The sequence below is a fragment of the Eriocheir sinensis genome, unplaced genomic scaffold, assembly GCF_024679095.1.
Source record: "Eriocheir sinensis breed Jianghai 21 unplaced genomic scaffold, ASM2467909v1 Scaffold744, whole genome shotgun sequence".
In the NCBI taxonomy this organism is placed as follows: Eukaryota; Metazoa; Arthropoda; class Malacostraca; order Decapoda; family Varunidae; genus Eriocheir; species Eriocheir sinensis.
This window is the reverse complement of record NW_026112103.1, coordinates 1-20,000: the sequence shown is the minus strand read 5'-3', so window position 1 is coordinate 20,000 and position 20,000 is coordinate 1. Positions and strand designations below refer to the sequence as shown.

General features: G+C 37.0%; 1 pseudogene; it reads right to left on the bottom strand.

The window, feature by feature from the left end:
- Positions 1–3,108: 3,108 nt before the first annotated feature.
- On the bottom strand, positions 3,109–19,991 carry LOC126994195 (proteasome adapter and scaffold protein ECM29-like; annotated as a pseudogene).
- Positions 19,992–20,000: the final 9 nt, after the last annotated feature.

Sequence of the window (20,000 nt, the reverse complement as noted above, 5' to 3'; positions counted from 1 at the left end):
GTTAAAGAAAGACTTCCTGTGGGTCTGGCGGAAGGCGGGACGGCGGCAGGGCGACGTATACGTACATTACATAGTTGGAAACACAAAACTAGAAAATGATTATAAAATATACCACTACTATGTTGTATTAAAACAAAAGCATCAAATACTATAAATTTATTATATCCTGCTTCTATGTATTCAGCCTCTTTATATATATATATATATATATATATATATATATATATATATATATATATATATATATATATATATATATATATATATATATATATATATATATATATATATATATATATATATATATATATATATATATCCCCTTTGCTCCATCTACGCATACAGTGATGAATTTCTCGAATGTTACAACTCGTTCTAGTACTGCTTGCAAAAGAATAAGGACGATATTCGGATATTAATTTTGACAGCTGTACACGTACTACCATAAAGCTTCCTCGCATTAATTGTTATTAATAAGTCAATATATAGATGCAACTTGATGTCTACCACGTGGTGAAGAAGAGGCTAGGAGAACCACACGTGACCATACCAGTGACCGCGTGACAGCTGTTCCTGGCCAGGGTTAAAAGGACGGCAGCCCCTTCCCATGGTCAATATATTTGCCCTTCCCCGCATCGTGTCTGGGAACGGAGAGAGAGTGTGTGGGATTTACCCCCTAAAAAGGGGGAACGGGCCTTTGTCGATTGACGAGAGAGAGAGAGAGAGAGAGAGAGAGAGAGAGAAAATCGATTATTCATATATCATGAGTTGCCACGATGATGTAATTATCTTGCCAAGTGAAATAAGGTGGGCGTTCTATTCGTATCCCAATTAATTTTCTTCAACACATCACCCTTAATTAAATTGTAAAGTGATACTCCATTATTACCATTGCGTGCATTAATTGTTATTATTTATGTAGTATTTCATCTGATTTTCTTATTTTTATTTTTGCTGAATGGGCCTCAAGATTAATAGATCACAATCATGTGGTTTCATGTGCCGCCCGCCACTTATGTATACTTATCTGATATAAATATTTCATCATATCTCAGAATACAATGAAAGTCAACTACGCTCTACTACATCTGTGAGCCTTTGTATGCTTAAGAAAGATGATAATAAATAGGTATAGCACATTTCCTTCCTGATAGTAGTTCTTCCAATCTTGGTAGTCATTCCCTGCCCCGTGATGCTGTCTTCTCTCTTACCTTGGTTGTGTTCATCATCTACACATCGGTGGTAAGTTCGCCATTACTCCAACCATGTGTTACAGATCGAGAACATGTCTTTATTCTCTTTGAATTACCGATATTTATTGGCTTATAAATTATATATCCATCATGAGTAAGGGGACCCGAAGTCTCAAGACGTCTTTATAAAATGTATGTCAAGAAACAGACAGGTAACTGGTGACAGGGGGGGGGGGAGTTGCCCTACATCCACGACTGATATCACGTAGTGCAAGCGAAACTACTACTGGGTATATCTCTCAGGATGTAATTTTAATATAAAAACGACTGGGTTCGTGGAGGTGCCCCTTCACACATTCTCGTCTGTATGCCTTCTTTTTCCCTTTCGTTTTCATGCCCGATTTACTATATTTCACCTCACACAACTCTTCTGATCATTTTTTTTTTGCATAAACTATAATTTTATTGAAAATCCGCCTCCATGGCGTTTACTCCCATCTTTACTTTTTCCATCCTTCAAGGCCTTCACAACTTCCATCCTCTTCCCTTAGTACTACAGAATGGACATCAACTTGCTAGAATCAGTTCAGAGGAGGATGACCAAGATGATTCAGGGGCTGAGGAACCTCCCATATCAAAATAGGCTGAAACATCTAAACTTACATTCATTAGAGAGACGAAGAGTGCGGGGAGATCTGATAGAAGTATTCAAATGGGTCAAGGGTTACAACAAAGGTGATATAAGTAAAGTACTGAGAATTAGCCAGCAGGATAGAACTCGCAGTAATGGATTTAAATTAGAAAAGTATAGATTTAGGAGAGATATAGGCAAGCATTGGTTTAGTAATAGGGTGGTGGGGGAATGGAATAGACTCAGCGATCACATAGTTAGTGCAGGGACGATAGCTTGTTTTAAGAGTAGACTGGATAGCTACATGGACGAGGACGACAGGTAGCAGTGAGGTGTGGGTGCAGTAAGGTGACGGGGTGCTGGATGCGTGCCTGGGTACCGCCAGTATAACGAGGATCAAGCCTCTACCTGTAACCCCTGTAACTACACCTCACCCACCGTGAGTAGTGGGGGGGGATTCTGGAGCCGCCCTGTGTAGGCCACCCGGCCTCTTGCAGTTTCCCTATGTTCTTATGTTCTTATGTACCTGTTCTAGACCTTTGGGGTAGTTTTAGGCACCCATAATGTATACTCCTGTATTTGCAGAGTAATTATTTATCTTAAAATATCACGGAATAAATATATTTCTTTATGATACTTAATACATATTGGAGGACCCTACAGAACACGGGACTCCAAGTGCATGTATTGCTTGTGGTACCTCTACCTACTGTTGATCCAGGTCCTGTACTACCTACCTCAACCTACCTGTTATCCTATATTGGACCTGTGACAGGTCAAAGGTGTACCAATACAACAGGGTTCAGCATAAAGTCTCCTTCACTCTGTGACAATTTTTACTATCTTTGGAGTATAATAATTGAGGTAGGGCAGTCCAGACCCCAATCCAGTCCTCCTGCTGAAATGTAGGAAGCATGTTACCTATTAGTTGCCTCTTACCACACAGAAGTGCATGTGTGCTTGATTCCATCTCCACAATGCACATACATGCATATACACTAGAGTTGGAATAATCTAACATAAAAAAAGTTGTATGTTTTGTCACTATTTTCTCTATTTGCTGGAGTCATTACATTTGACATTATTACATACAACAATAACTTATAAATTAGCAATGTGACTGAATAGTGGGAATGAAAAAACCCAGCACATGTGGGGGAGGTCACTCATGCTGCTACATCACAGCATTTCAGACTACTGCTCAAAGCACCCAACTTGTTATTTAATTTAGCAAGTCTGGATTATTAGATCACATTAGATTACTGTGTATATAAAAAAGCTGAGTTCATATTTCAAAACAATTATTATTACGTATATGAAAACCTTTTACCCTGTGCTTAACTTTTGCTTGGAGAATATCAGTCAATAGTTCATCAGTGCCTGGCTTCATACAGGGCCAGTAAAGGAGTACAATGCAAGCAAACTTAATTAATGCATCCATACAGCACTCCACTATCACATTCTGCATCTTTTCCCTTTTTCCTGCATTTCAATTGCTTATCAACTTCCCTTTTGAATTAAATCATATTATTTTTTGTACTCTGATTTGAATCAAAATAACCCTAATGCATACATACTATATAGACAATAATCAAGTGTACAGGGAACCATATCATGTATGGAGTGAATGTCATACAAAACTTAGAACCACAAAAAAAAGTAATGTAAACAAAGTACCATGCCAATTGCTAAAACTACGAAGTTATTGTTTATTGAGTGCTTACCTTCAAACTTACATTTGTCATATATTGGAAACCATATCAACTTGTTCATAGTCAATGCTTTAAAAATAACTATTTGACCAGATGCATAATAATAATAATAATAATAATAATAATAATAAAAAAAAAAAAGATTAAAAACATATATTATCAACCAGTCTCCTTTGTTCTTTAAGTTTTCACTCATAAATGGGATAATGAATTACCATATTGATGGAAGTTTTCTATGAAACGAAAAAAATCAATAATCTATTAAACAAACCATCAGTTAATTGATAGCCCTGTTCAGAAATAAATAACTTTATTTTATTAATTATCATAGCTATCAGCACTCACTTTGTTTCCTGCAGTGTACATACACAATGCAGGAGGTCAAGCTATATATAAACCCATATTTTTATCAGATCCTGGGGCATCATGTAACTTATAAACAATCCAAAATACATTTAATTTATTTATTTACAATTCATATGATAGTAAGTATATATCAAATAAAACAAATAAAATGTTAAAAAACTAAATAATCTTTCAACTTACCAATGGTCTCTACTTTGAATATATGTAATTTTATGTAACTACATGCTAGTCTGTACTGAGCAATATATTTTCTTCATATCTGGAATTAATCTCAATAAAACTTACCCCACTTTGAGCCTAATTCAATCTTGATTTTTCATATGGGATTATTTGAGATCACTTGACTCTAAATGAAGTATCCGATTAGCAGAGGCTGCCAAAGCTTGGACATCTGGTTGGGCATCTCTCCGAGCCTCTTCCACCCCAGAAAGAAGCTCCACTCGTAATCGTACCACCAATACTTCATTGTCTGCCATAAGAAAGAGCATTATTTAGTAAGTACCATTTTACATAACAAAATGAGATCACTTAGACTGCATGTCATTTACTACAAGTCTTGAGTCAAAAATAGTAAAATACTAATTTGGAAATCATTCACAGATATTGCAAAGACGGTAAACAGTGTTCCAAGTTTTTTTTTTTTTTTTTTACTTTTTTTTTTTTTTATCAAGTTTCATGAATAACACCACTATCTTCAGGTTTCTTAAAGGCCACAAATCTGTAAAGGGATGGGTATTTCAAGGGAAGATGACAAGCACATCAGTAGACAAACATGAATAGGGAAATGTATCAGAGAATCATGAGTGCTACTGTCTCAGGAAGAAAATGAAAAGTCACTGTAATTGTCTGCACACCATCATAGGGACAGGTTTTCATCGCACAAAACCTTAGGTTACACTTACCTCTAACTTTTTCCAGAAACTCATTTAGGACCACTAGAGATTCTCTGCGCAGACTGTAGTACTTGGCGACTCCTAAAGAAAAAACAGTAAAAAAGTAACATACTTCACTTGTTCATGCAGTTACAAATCTGCAGCAAGCAGCTAATCCACATTTTTTATTTTTTTCAGCAAACTTTTTTCTCATCATGTGGCAACCACAAGAAATAGGAATGCAAAACCGTGTGTGTGTGTGTGTGAGAGAGAGAGAGGGGGGGGGCGCACACACACACACACACACACACACACACACACACACACACACACACACACACACACACACACACACACACATGCACAACTATACAAAACAGGTTGAAAAGATAAGGAAGGAAAGGTAGAGAACAGATAATGAGTGAGTGAGGAAGGGAGATAAGTGCACAGCCCCCACCCTCCCACTCCCTCTTTTTATGTCAGCCATGTATCTATTTGTTCTATTTATTTATCTATCTATCATCTAGGGAGAGCCTTTGTGGTATTATTTTTACTTTTATGCCAATCTCAAACATTTTTCAGTTTTTTAGAATAAACTTGCTAATTAATGGTCAGCAAATATGAGATCGCTAATTATGAGGGTCCACTAAACATTTTTGAATCACTTATTTAGTATTAAATGCTCTTTTGTCTTTGTTCAAATTTCAATATTACCAAGACAGTAATTGAAGATCCGACAGGTGTGGTGCAATAGTGGATCAAAGAGTGGGGCTCCCAGGGAAGATGGGAGTTCTTGAAGTAGAAAGTGACGGGCCCAGAAATGCTTTAGGGCACCAACGATGCTCAGCTGAGTCTTGCGTGGAACACGTGACACACTGCTGTTCAGCATTTCTACAACTCGTTCACTGTATTTCTCTGAAAGTAAGAAAGAATTAAAACAGGACACTAAATGAAGGCACTTAGACTTTTTGCATATTTTTCATAGCATTGAATTTTAAGTGGTTGAAAAAGAGTGGCTATAGAAGGATGAGGTATGATAGTGTGAGGTGCGAAGTCCACAGATGGAGACATTAAAAACAAAAAAGACATATCTCTGGCCTATGTTGTAATGTCACACTAATTCTGTATTATTTTTTCATGGTATTGGGAAGTGATGACCTGAATGCTAATTATCTTATGTGCAAGTAGCTTCATCTGCATATATCATAGCCATTACCAACACTCTCATACCTTGTGTTTCTTTGGACTTCGGCCAAGCACGCCCCAAAGAGTGAACCATTTCATCTATTAGGTCCCATCTTAATGAAACTTCAGCTTTGCTGTGTTCTTCCTCATTTGCATCATCTTTGTCTTGCTTGTCCTGTTTTGATATTTTCAAAACATAATCAGTGTCAACAATGATGATTCAAACTGCTGACTTTATAAAACCTGTTTAATTTAAAAAGATTTCTTAAGACATATTCCACCAGCTGGAGATTTGAGAGATATGATGAATGAAATTGATTTTATCAAAAAGTATTGTTTTGTCCACTTTTTATAAACAGTGCAAACAAAAGATAAATGAATAATACTTACATGTGTCAAATATGGAAGACATATATCAAAGACTTGCTCAAATCGATCAATTTGAAATGTATCTAAGACTGTAGTAAGAGCCTTGATTGCTGGAATTTTGTATGCCATCTTCTCCTTGCTGGCCTCTCTGGTGAGGACTTTTACCACATCATCTATTAAAAGCTCATCCCTTTCTGGATGCTTTAAGGTAGCTAACAAAGACTCAGTAGCCACCGATACATTTGAAAGTGCTATTACCAGTGATTCCTTCCCTTCCCAGGTCCTTCCCTGAAGACTGTTGATGAGAAGTGTAATCAAAGCTGCAACAAGTGAATCAGTCATACTTGACCCTAGTTTCTGGGAAACAGTAGAGAGGGCTCTTCCAGTCTGAGCCTTCATAGACCAATTGGAGCTTTGTAGGGCTTGTTCACAGATGCCGATAATCTCTGTCAGGTAAAGTTTTATGGCAGATTCTGTACCTGGAGTATTGTCTAACCATATTTCTTCCCATATTGCACCACCACTTGGGTCATTATCTGCAGTCTTTTCTGCATGCATTCCTAAAAATGCTAGAGGCATAGCTTGGCTGGCATGTTGCTTCATAATATCACTATGTTGTGAGTGCATACTTCGAATGGTTAGGGCAGCACTGAAACGCACACTGTCCTCTTCCTTTTCTAGGTACCATGATTGCAGCTTTGTGAGAAGCTTCTCTATACTTGAAGGTTTGGCTGTTTTAACAAGGTTGCCTATAGCATTGGCATAGAGCTTTCTTACTACTGGATTTCTATCACTCAGTCCATTGACAAGGGCTGCAAGTAGTTTTCCAGTGTACTTTTCAAGGGAAGCAGGACAAGTGTGAGTCAATGTCTCCACAACATGAGCAGCACCTGCTCGGCTGGTAAGACCAACAGAACTTCTAAGAACATCAATCAGACCTCCAATCAACTTTTCCATGGCATCAACATCAACAAATTGCAAAACATAATTCAAAGTGTCCATCATTGGAGTGCTTCGTGCAGCTGCCACTCTTGCAATGTCTAGCTTCTCCCTGTCATCTTCATTTAATCTCACAGATGTATAACTAAGAGACTGAGATTCCAGGCCAGAGAGGGCTTCCAGGAGGGCTGGGATAAGGGTCCCCAGGTGAGGCTTTACCATGGATCCCCCTGATCGACACAGCTTGGACACAGTTTGCAGACTGACACTCCTGACTTCACTCAGTGTACTTGTGATGCCTGATGTCAGCAGGACAGGCAACACTTCTTTCAGCATCTTTTCACTTTCTTCACCAGTGCCATCACACACCTGTAAGGTTTTACAAATAAATTAGCATGAACTATCACTTGAATATTTCTTGTAATATTAAATCATTCATAAACATTCCTCTCACAACTTTTGCATCTATACATCCTGTCTCAATCTCATGTCTACATCTATATAATCTTTTGCACTCATGTCTCCCCTTGCCCAGGTATACCTGTGAATTAGCTTGTGCTGGAAGGTATTTGCCAAGAACAAACCCCTTTCAGCACATCCACAAAGTATTGTCCATTCTCATTCACTCCATCCACACCCCAACTTTTGCATTCATGTCCCTTAACACAAGAATTTATCTTTCACTCCGAAAAGTTCTCAGACACTGTCCAAAGTCCTCCCAAAATCTTGTCATCTCACTTTTGCCTTTCTTTCCCTTATCATTTACTGGGGCATATGCACACACCCATGCATACTTTACTATACCTATCTTCCCCGTCATCCACACAATCCTAGATCCTTAAATCATACCATACCATAATTTCATACTGTACTGTACCTTACTCACACCCTGCTTCCTTGCCCTGCCCAGTCTCCTCATTCAGCCCACTAACTCTCCTATCACCCCCACTGCCCCCCGCTCCCCTCAGAACCCTCCCCACCTACATTCGAGGAGTGAGCCTGAGTATTGTCATCATTGCAAGTGATACAATTCTGGGTATGGTAATAATGTGTTGTTTGTGTGTGCCGTGTGTTGAGTGAAGTAAGGCAAGCATTTCTTTTGGTCTGCATGCATGTGCACAATTACTGATTATTCTGGGGATCTCATTCACTAGGTAATATCCTCTGATTATGAGTGCTTCCTTATTTACTGACTTTATTGGTGTCTAACAAGAGATCGTAAGAGAGAGGTAGGAAACAAATGAAGATGAATGGAGGGGAAAATGCTGGGTATACCATGGAAAGACAGAAAGCAAATGTCATGGATTAGGGAACAGACAAAACGATGAAGTTAGTTTAATAATAATTAAGAATAAGAAATGGACTTAGTATGGTTATATCATGAAGAGAACTGATAAAAGATGGAAAAGCAAAGCAACAGAGTGGACACATAGAAATTGTAAGAGTCAAGATCAGGTGGAGAGAAGTTAAAGCATTACACAGCAGGATGGAGTACACTAAAATCAGAGAGAGAGGTGGAGAATGTTGGGAAAGCCTTGTCCTACCATGGACTAATAATGGCTAGAGATGATGGTGATGGGTTTCTGGCTCCTACTCTGTTAGCCACATGAAATGGACTGTAATGATAAACACCTATGTCCTTACCTTAATGCAACTCTTGCTTATAGCTTGCAATGTTTTATCTGCAGCCAGTCTGACAGATTCTTTGATGTCATCACGGACTCTAAAGAGTATAGCCCAAATTTCACTTATTCTGTCAACAGCATGAGATGCAGACTGTCTCCGTAAAAGATCTGTGAGGGCATTGCAGCATGACTCCCGAACCCTCCACAAGCTATTTGTCAAGTTCGTTATGAGATCATTTAGAATTGGGTGGAAATACTTCTCAATCTGCAAAGAAACAGTAAAAGCAGTATGTATCTAAAGATCAGGGGTAGTGATAATTAAAACACACACACACACAATATTAAGTTAAATTAAAATTGTTAACTCTTAATATATACTAAACTGCCGAGTGGCTTAAAACTACCCACATGCTGTCCAGAAGACCACCTATCAACCCGGACTCTAGATTCTAGGATCTACCGGCGCAATAGGCCGCAATGTAAAAAAAAAAACAAAACAAAAAAAAAACTTACAGTTTTTGCAGTATCAGTGACTAGAGCATTCCATATAGAAGACATAGGCTGCTGGATCTTTGGTGTTGGATCATGTTGATACCTAAAGAGCTTTGGAATAATTTGAGGCAGGTAAGGTTCAAGCTGAGATCCTGCTTGTGAAGCGAGGGTGCTAAAACCAAAGGCAGCTCCCTGAAATGAGTAGAAATATTAGAATGACACAATATGATCAGCTAAGACATTTCATCCACTGTAACATGAGCCTTACTTTTTTCATAACAAAGTGTCGCTAATCTATGATAAGATAACATGATTATCCTCAATTTTATTTGAATCAATATTGAAATTCTACATTGATGGAACTGATGATGCATGCAAGAGGAAAACTTTTATCATATATGTCAGACTTCATGTTTGTGGAAATGAATAAACATGGAGTAGCTATAAAATTGCATGCACATATATAACTTGAGAGGCAGTTGATTGTAAAACGAGTGCTATACACAGATAATTTCACAATATGCAAACCTTCTTAGAGTTCCAAACAGAATTGTGGTTGGCCAAGTTCATGAACTTGTAGATCAGATGTGGCTGGTTGAGGTCCGTGGCCAAAGAACATAACTCTCGGTAAGTGGACAACTGGCCTCTGGGGGAAATGTTACTATTGTTAACTATATTTTTTGTAAAGTAAAATAAATAAAAGCTTGATAAGTAAATAAATATGATATTCCCAACCCTAATGCCTGGAGCTGGAGTCAGAGTTGGAGAAAATGCAACAACTTCAACCCTAGCTTGTAAATTTCCAAAAATTTCATGCCTATTATATGAGATTGGCTGAGATGCATATAGAGAATTCTAAGTATAGTATATATAGATTAAACAAATATCACTAAGTTCAATTAAACTACAGCTGAAAAGACACCTTCCACTCTTTTCAGGTACTTACCCTGAAATTGATGGGCCCAGTTCTCCTTCCTTGAAGATCTTTGTGTCTTGGGTGACATTTTGTATGCTACGTTTTCCCTCCGTCAGGGTCTGCACCAGACCCTCCACCATAGACTGCCTGGTAGCTTCAGAGCAGCACTCATACACCACACCTAGACCCTTAGAAGCTGCATCTTGAACTAAATCTGAAAGAAAAGTTAATATTTTGAATGTGACCATCTTTTTAGAATACTTTTACTCCCATCTTTGTAGGAGCAGTGCTGTAGATGGGTTTTTTATTTTAATTTTGCCATTGAGCTGTCTCTTTTTAAGAAGAAAAATGACAGTTACAGACAGCAGATAAGCACATTAAGAAAAGCCAAGGATGGGATGATATGTGAGTATATAACATATTTAAGAAGGGACCTCATTTATTTATAAACATAAGTTGGTATCACGTTTATTGCTAATATTTTAGAAAATGTTTTTGGTTAAAGAAACAAGGTATGTGGCAGTGAAGAGAAAAGAAAGCTATGACAGAGAATATAAAAAGAAAAAATCTTGTACATTTTTGTAAGTTTGAAGTGTGAAAGAACAGCAGATGCAGATAAATACATGGATGATGATGAAATATGGTAGAGCAGCTGTGGCTGACTATATGCAATTACTGTGTAAGTTGGCTTGGAAGGAAGATACAACTTCAATTTTACGACAGGAAAGATACATAATAATAGTATATGATAATAAAAGAAAGATGTTTGTTCAGCAGAAATAAATATGATACAAACATAATAGAAAATAATAAAATACTATACAGAAAATATACAGTGTAAATATACCCCCGTCCCCCCAACAGCCAACAAATATGCATGTTATGCACCGGTATACCTGATGCCCTGCGCATCATTAATCCAGATCCAGATTCAGAAGGAGGAAATGTGTCTGACTGATGTTGGGAATGGATGATGGTGAGTAAAAACTGTTTAGTGAAATAAGAATTCAACCTTAATCAATGAGATGGTCTGGCTGCATTGAGAATGGGATTAGTGAGATTTCAAAGTGTTTAGGTGAGTAATTAATAATGTAAAATGAGAAAATACTTCAGACCATAAAACTGTAGGAGGGAAGGAGATGAGAGGATGATTGTGTATATAGATGAAGTGTATGGATAATAACAAATAGACACCTGCTGTCATTCTTCCATTGAGGGTGCACTTAGGAACAGGAATTGCAATAGGAAGATAACCAATGAGAAGTGAAAAGTTTTGTACTTCTGAAGGGGAGGCAAGGAGGAAGCACAGAATCTAGGTGTTAGTACCTAGGTGCAAATATACACTTTCACAGTTCACACTCCTAAAAATCATTCAGAGGCTTACCATTATTGTCACCCAAGAGATTCATAAATGCCCTTGGATCCTGATTAATTTCTGCTGAATTATTGGCTTATTTCTGCACCTCTTCAGTAGAGCAAGCAGCCAAATGCATGAGGCCTGTATAAAATGTTCACATTAGCAGAAAATAATGGTAGCTGGAGGTGATTACCTGCATGTCAGTTTTATGGATATGATTCAAAGATAGATAATGAAAACAAAGTTTTTAATACTTTAATGCTTATGATCTAAAATTCCTTTATTTATTTGTTTAATATCTAATATTTTAATACTTAATTTGACTTACTTTTCTCATCAAAGTACAAGATTAGAAGGATGGTGACAACTATTTGGCAAGTAGTAGCAGGGGAGAACACACCTGCCTGACATTGGGATGAGTCTGGTTGACGTAACTGTCCAGGAGTTTTCCTAACAACCAGGTTAACACATCTGTCTCAACATCCTCACTGCTTGCAGTCCCACCCATTCTATCTTCACTGGTATCCATGGCTATTTCAGGCTGCTCAGAAGCACCTGGGTGATAAAGTACAATTTTTATGTATTTTCTTAACTACTAAAGATTCTTGTATTTACAAACCAGTTTTTAACATCTTTATGTAATGAAGTTCAGGGGATCAACTTTTGAATGGAAAGTATTATTATGGGGTGTTACTACTACTACTACTACCAAGGCTGCTTTTATAAGGGGTCAAAGTTATTCTCTCTTCAATTGAGTTGAATGTTACACAAGATCAAATTTGCATGAGTATATCTCACCTGTAGCTACAATAATATTTATAAAGCTGAACACTATACCTTCAGGAGCAATGTAGTCCTTCTCCATTGCCTCATCTGTGTCTTTTTCTCTCTCGTCTTGGGTACCCTATATCAAAGATTCAATTATTTATTTTCCTATTTATAAATTCAATTCCTGTATGAGAAATGGGGTGAGTACTGATGAAGACAACAATAATGGTCAGAAGAATGAGATGCTTCATGGAAAGCATGTTGATTGTCTGTAAAATAAGATGAGAGATATTCAAGCAGTGTGCACTAGAAATTTGAATTAATGAAGGAAAATATATCTGTACTGCTTTCCTGGGTACATTATTTTGAGGGACTTTCTTCCTTCTGCAGAAGACAGACAACCTTTAAATGGTAACTGATAATGATAAAATTGAGTCTCTATTTCTTTATAGTTTGTCTGCCTTGAAAACTGTAAGAGTAAATAAAAATGTAAGCCCAACCGATAAATTTCCTGCAGAAATGGAAACACTTATTTAATTTTTGGGCTGCTGCAGTGGTAGGGTTTATCAAGCCCAGAAGACTTCCACAGATAAAAAATGTTCCTGTTTTCAATCTCAAAATACTTATACTATAAATTGATATGCTATTGATACATATAAAGACAATTCAAATACATTAATATCTTACATAACTCACTCAAAAGTACCTATTAATTGAACTAATCTCATATATACAGTTTGCAAGTTATCATACCTCCTCCATACTATCATCTGTAACTCCACTTGTTTCCACTAGGGTTGGGTCTTCCTCTGTCCACAGGTTCCTTGCAGATGGAGACTCACTTCCAAGAGAACAGTCAGCCAAAGATTCACCTACAGCAAAATGAACCTCAATTTCATTGGTCTGGAAAGATAGATAAAATACCTATTTAAGAAAGTAAAAAATATATATAATGATAAAAATTTATGTATGATAATTTTCCCATAAAAACTGTGTTCATCAACTAAAGCACTTGCTCCTATTTATCCTGCCAATAATGGTAATACATCTTTTTCAAAGCTACCTCCTTTGCTAATGCCAAGAAAGCCTCCAAAATTATTTTCTTGTGAGGAATGTCTGGCTGACCAACGCAGAGGTGCCCACACGTAGATATTGCTTGCTCACGAACCTGAAATATATAAATCTCATTTTCAGTATCTGAAACAAAATGTTATGGCAGTGAATGAGGCATATAACAGTAATGACAATTATGAATTTCGTACTTGAAGTCTGAGCAGCACAACTTACTTTAGATGGGAGTTTCTTGTTGTTGAATATCTGCACAAGAGCTTTCACCAAACCCAGCAATGTGACTTTTTTATCATCCACATCCTCTGCTCCGACAGGTAGAGGCAGAGGAGCTTGACGGGCCATCTCCCCAAGAGCCACCACTAGGGCATTCTGAAGAGGACTGTTCTCAAACAGCAGCTTTTTTACTACAAAACAAAATAGAAATAAGTCAAGCAGAGTACACTGATTTCTATTTGATGAAACTGAACAATGCTACAGCTGCTCCTCAACTTACAATTGAGTTATGTTTCAAGAAACCCATTTTAAGTTGAATATATCTTAAGTAAACTCACACCCACTATCTATCTGTAAATATATATATATATATATATATATATATATATATATATATATATATATATATATATATATATATATATATATATATATATATATATATATATAAATTGAAATATGGTATCAACCAAATTCTACAACTGTTGCACCATCATAAAGCCAAAGCATCTTAAGTCAAGGAAAATCTGTATATAGTAAATGGTCTGTAACAAGGGACCTATCTTTTGAGACATTTCATCTACTCATATAGGAAGCAGCCCTTTCTAGACACTATTCATTACCCTTACCCAGTTCCTGAATAATGGACTCATATGCTGGCCAGTCTTCCAGATATACTCCTGATTTCTTCATGTTGCTGATGCTGTCTGAGTAGCTGTGGCCCAGCGCCAGCACACTGCTCTCCTGGCTGTCCACACGCTGCACAGAGGGGGCACACAAAGTTCTCAAAAGTTTTTTGAGGAAACAAAGCAAGAATTATGCTATATTTTTAAGGTCATATTATGACTATTTAACACCAAATTTTAATATTAGTAATTTGATAAACAGTTTTTTCAAACTCCTGCTGATTCTGAATCTGGCCGGCAACAACTCCAAATAGGTGGGCTGCTACCTCCCCATAGTAGCTGCCTCGGAGTATAAATTTCTGAAATAATTGGTGTAAGTTATTACTAAGTTATCACTGGACACTGCAGCTATCAATATATCAGTAATGTAACAATAAAGGATTTTACAGTTGTATATGCACTAAAATATGTTTCTAAACTCATCTGGCAGAACTGCCCTATGACAATTTTTTATACTTTATCATATTCTGTTTTCATCAGTACGCGTGAGATCCTTGGTGAACCATGTGAAAATAATGAAAAAATATTAATTATTAATAATTAAATAATCCCCTCAGCTAAGTAGCTAAGAATATATAGCTTGGCTGGAGTTACAAGAGAGCACTACCCCTCTCACCAAGCAGCCGCTGTGAGGTGGGATTCAACTCACAACCTTTTGGTCACCCGCCAATCATCAAACTCACTGAGCCACCCGGACCCCATGAACCCAGTGAAGATCTAAAGATACTCTTCAAATTTCTTTTTATGATCCAGTTTGAATTTATGCAAAACCTTTATGATCATACTTCAAGCAGCTAGCCATTACTACTCCAGTGCACACCTCATTGTATTTGGTATTTATTTATCTATCTATGACGGACAATTTAGTTACTAAAGTTAGGAAAAAATTAATGATGATCTCGTACTTTAAAGAACCCTGCTCTAACATACTCCATTCAGGCACAGATTTCCTAATTTGGGAAATCCAGCACTAAATTCATATCTCACTCTTATCCAGTCCATTTTTAATGAATAGTGTGAAGTGAAGTGTTCAGGAGCAACAGCCACCACTCTTAGGATGGATTCCAGAGCCACAGCAGACCAGGCATTGGCAGCAAGTTCAGCAAATCCTATGTATCTCATGAAGGGGTTTGGACCTGCAAATAAACATTATGGTTTTGTTATATGTCGTTTTGCCTTCAGTTGCAGTTTTCAAGAACCTATGGATGATGTTAAGTGAGGATAAGGATAGCTGCAAGAGTGTATTCATGGTTCAGGAGGGAAGTGCAGAAATGCAAGTGAAGTATATCTGATCTATGACAATGTGTCTAATGTACAAACCAACCTTTCTCTTGAACTCCAGATATAATTTTTTGTTCATGGTCACTGATGATTCGGTGCACCAGTTTCCCTACAGCTGGTGAATCACACCAAAATAAGCCTTCTTCTCTGCCACTCAGCTTACCAGCTTCTACCTCAAGACAGTGTTCCAAATATTTCAATATCTGTGGAGTAATAAACACAAAATATTACCTTACAAAAGACTCCAGTCTCATTCTGTATTTTCTATGTTTTTTTTTCTGAATGGCACTCCACATATTGACATGGCATAATTTTGCATATACACTACTGTTTGAAACCTAACAGCAGTACCGTCTCTGTATAGGGATAGAAAAGTTTCTCTCTGAACTAAAAAGATGATAACCAACCTGTTCCATTACTGGTATTGAAAAGGGCACCGGCTGATTAGCAACATCAAGCCACTTTCTTTTTGGGAGGCGCCAACCCGTTCCAAGACATATTTCAATACTGCAGTAAATGGTGGAACTTGATACGTTGGAGTTCCATCTTTGGCTTCTTTAACTGGCTTGTACAGCTGTCGTCGTGACTCTCTCCGTATGTCATCATGACTAACAGAACAAGACAACAAATATTCAGTTATCCTAGGACTAGATTATGTTCATTAGTACTTTATCAATACACTACACTGTAGCCTACTTGTAATCATGTAGTTATTTGAAAGCTCACCTCATCTTGTGAGTTGACATAAGGTGATCATTTATCATGGTATGGTAGGGCAATGTTTCTCAAACTGAGTCTGAAGATGAGTATTCTAAATAAAAATATATAAATGAATAAAATGATAAAAGGTAATAAATAAAAAAATATAGAAAATTTAAAGCAAAATCTAAAATGTAAGTTTAAAAGATATGACCTCAACAGAAAATCAGAAGGCTTGTGTTTGAACTGACTGCTTTCCCCAAAAATATAGGCCATTCTCTCAATGACCATTGATGCAGAGAGTCCTGATAGGAAAAATATGCATCAAGCTGCCACGTTAGGGTGATAAAATCATAGAGTTCATCTGTGCAGGCTTGTTAGAATTTTTTAGTTTCAACAGAACCAAGGAAGATGGTTACTGACTGCCACCAAGACTGTATGGGAAATTCTGCAATCTGTTCATCTCAACTCTGTCAAATGAGGAAACTATATAATGAAAAGTAGACTCACCTGTCACCTGTGGCCACCATCAGAATGAATCTTGATGGAACGTGGTCAAAAGGGAACACTGATGCTGCATAGTGAACAGCAGTGCGATTTAACTGTGCATTATGATGTAAAACATGCTCTGACAGTAGTATGCAGAGTTCATCCTGGCTTAAGTACTTAGCTGCTTGCACACAGGAGCCATCATAGACAAGGCTTCTTGGACGGCTAATAAAACATCGCCTTCCTCTTGAGTGAGAGCGTTCATGAGGGTCTGAGGTAGTGTAGCTGAGAAGGATGAGACAGCAGAAGATTTGGCAACTTGACAGACAGTTTTGCCAGTGCTCCATATGCTAGAGATCTTAGTCTTGCATCACACTTTTCCTCCTCGATGACCTTCACTACTCCTCCAAACAGGACACTTCCAACAGGTGATAATTTTACTTTGTCAGCATTGAATGCCATGTGATGTAGGAATGTAACACCATGTTGTTTCAACTTTGCATTTGAATTCTGACCCCAGACACACTCAAAAAATACCTTCATTGCAAGTGGGGCAAAATTACACGCTTCTTTTGATTTCAGAAGGTATGGCATTAACCAGTCTGATCCTTGTGTTTGCAGGATTTTTAAATTTGTCATGTGCAATTTTGTCCTTGGGTAGCAATGTTCCCAGGAATAAGACATACAGTGGGGCAATAACAGCATTGCTGTTCCACTCAATGCTCCCATCAATTCTCCTCAAATGTAATTCTGCTGCATTGGCTACAGACAATCTGGTGTTCGCTGCCCAACAATCAGGGGAAGTGCAACAGAAGAGGGAGGCAATACATCTGAGCTCAAAACTTTACAATAGAGACCTTCAGCTTCTCTAAGTCTTCAGGTTTTGGAGCAGAGTCTCCAGTTACCCTTTTGAAGGTATAAATGCTCATCCCTGCAGGCACACCAGGAACAGGTGGTCCATCTCCATTGTCCTGAGGTGCATCAGGGGCCCTCTGTTGAGACAGTGGGGTGGCACTGCAAGCACAAGGCATTTATAAGAAATATCTGAAACTTAATATTAAAAATAAAAAACACATTTGAATTCATTCTCAATTTTGCTTCTTCTCAATGCTTCTACAATCAGATAATATGAAAGATGTTTCATAGATGTTTACATTTGCTTTGCAATGCCTGTGGTGCCGCACAGTCTATGACATTACATCATAAACACAAGCAAATAATTATCTAAACCATATTAGCTTCATATATAGTCACCAGGAGATTCATCCTAATTCCTAATATATATATATATATATATATATATATATATATATATATATATATATATATATATATATATATATATATATATATATATTTTTTTTTGTTGAAATGTTCCTAGGTTGATCATTTTACATACAAGCAATTCTTTTCTTATAATCAAGTTGTTTAACTCTTTATTTATTTAACACCAAATACATTGAGAAATAATTTATCAAATATTATATCACTTTTTGTGTCATGATAATTATTTTCATGGGGCTAACTGGAACAATATATATATGTAAGTCAGTATAGTTCCCTTTCTTTGCAAAATCTATTGTAACCATGAGATTTAAAGCAGATAACTCACCCATATGGCAGAAGCAACAGGTCCAACATGAAGTCAAGTAAGAGTTTGGCTACTGATGGCTTGTCCCGCAGACCAAACAGGGAGGCAGTCTTTTCAGCTGTGTCTGGGAACTTCATGTGGCCAAACACAGGAACCATAAGCAGCAGCAAGCTATAAAGTCATAAAATTCTTTATACTATAAGGTGCTGGCTATTATATGTTTGAAGATACCCTAAACTTAACCTAACAAAACCAAAACAAACACTATAGGTCTTGACTCAGATAATTCATATATGCTTCCTTACTAATGAGACTTTCTATACAACAAAGTGAGGTCTCTCTTTGTTGATTTATACCATAAGGTGCTGGCTATCATGTGTCTGAAGATACCCTGAACTTAACCTAACGTAACCTATCAAAAACTGATACATTAAATTGAGTTATTTACTCTGAGAATTCATATATGCTTCTTTACTAATGAGACTTTCTATACAACAAAGTGAGGTCATTCTTTGTTGATTTATACCATAATGTGCTGGCTATCATGTGTTTGACCTTTTTGGATTCTTTTTGTGAGCAGCGAGTAGCGGGCTTTTTTTTTTTTATAATTGTTTGCTTTTTATTGTGCCCTTGAGCTGTCTCCTTTGTTGTAAAAAAAAAAAAACAAAAAAAAACGTAACCTAACAAAACCAAAACAAACACTATAGGACTTGCCTCAGTAAATTCCTATATGTTTCCTTAGTAATGAGACTTTCTATACAAAAAAAGTGAGGTCATTCTTTGTTGATTTATACCATAAGGTGCTAGCTATCATGTGTTTAAAGATACCCTAAATCTTAACTCTAATTACAACCTAACAAAACCAAAACAACACTAGTTTGCTCCCTCTGCCTTGCAGGCCCCATCACCTCTCCTTCTCTAGACTCCTTGATGGAGTATCTAATATAAACTAATGTAGCTGAAAATATTCTCAGTAAAACACAAATACATGTAGTAATGATATTGGGTTAATCTATGCCTTAATCTGTTAATGATTCCTCAACAGAATTGGTCTCAGGAAATACTTATATCCCATTTTTTCTGTCCATACCCTCATCTCCATACACATTTCTATATTTACCCTTTATTCACCGGGAACTATTAAAAAGCTATTTTCCACCTTCTCCTGTACTTAAGTCTTTGGTCATCTCATCTCTTTAACATTTCCTCAGTTTATCAAACCACTTAAGAATAATAATTTCAGTGCATACACTATTCTCCTTGTCTCCTTTCATTCATTTTGATCACACCACAGACTCATATCATGTATAGCTACTTCCTGTTCTGAAGGTAGTAGCAGCTTTTTTAAATATAGATCCTTTTTTTTTTTCTAGTTGTTCTACTACAAGATTTTAATAAGGATAAATATATTCATTGAATATTTACCCATCTTGGTGCTGTGCAGGCTTGTTCTCACAGCTAAGCATTGTGGATGGTAGCAACTCCACCTGCTTGTTAAGGTCTAGTCTTGCAGCCCATCTTAATGTAGATGATGGAAAATTCTGA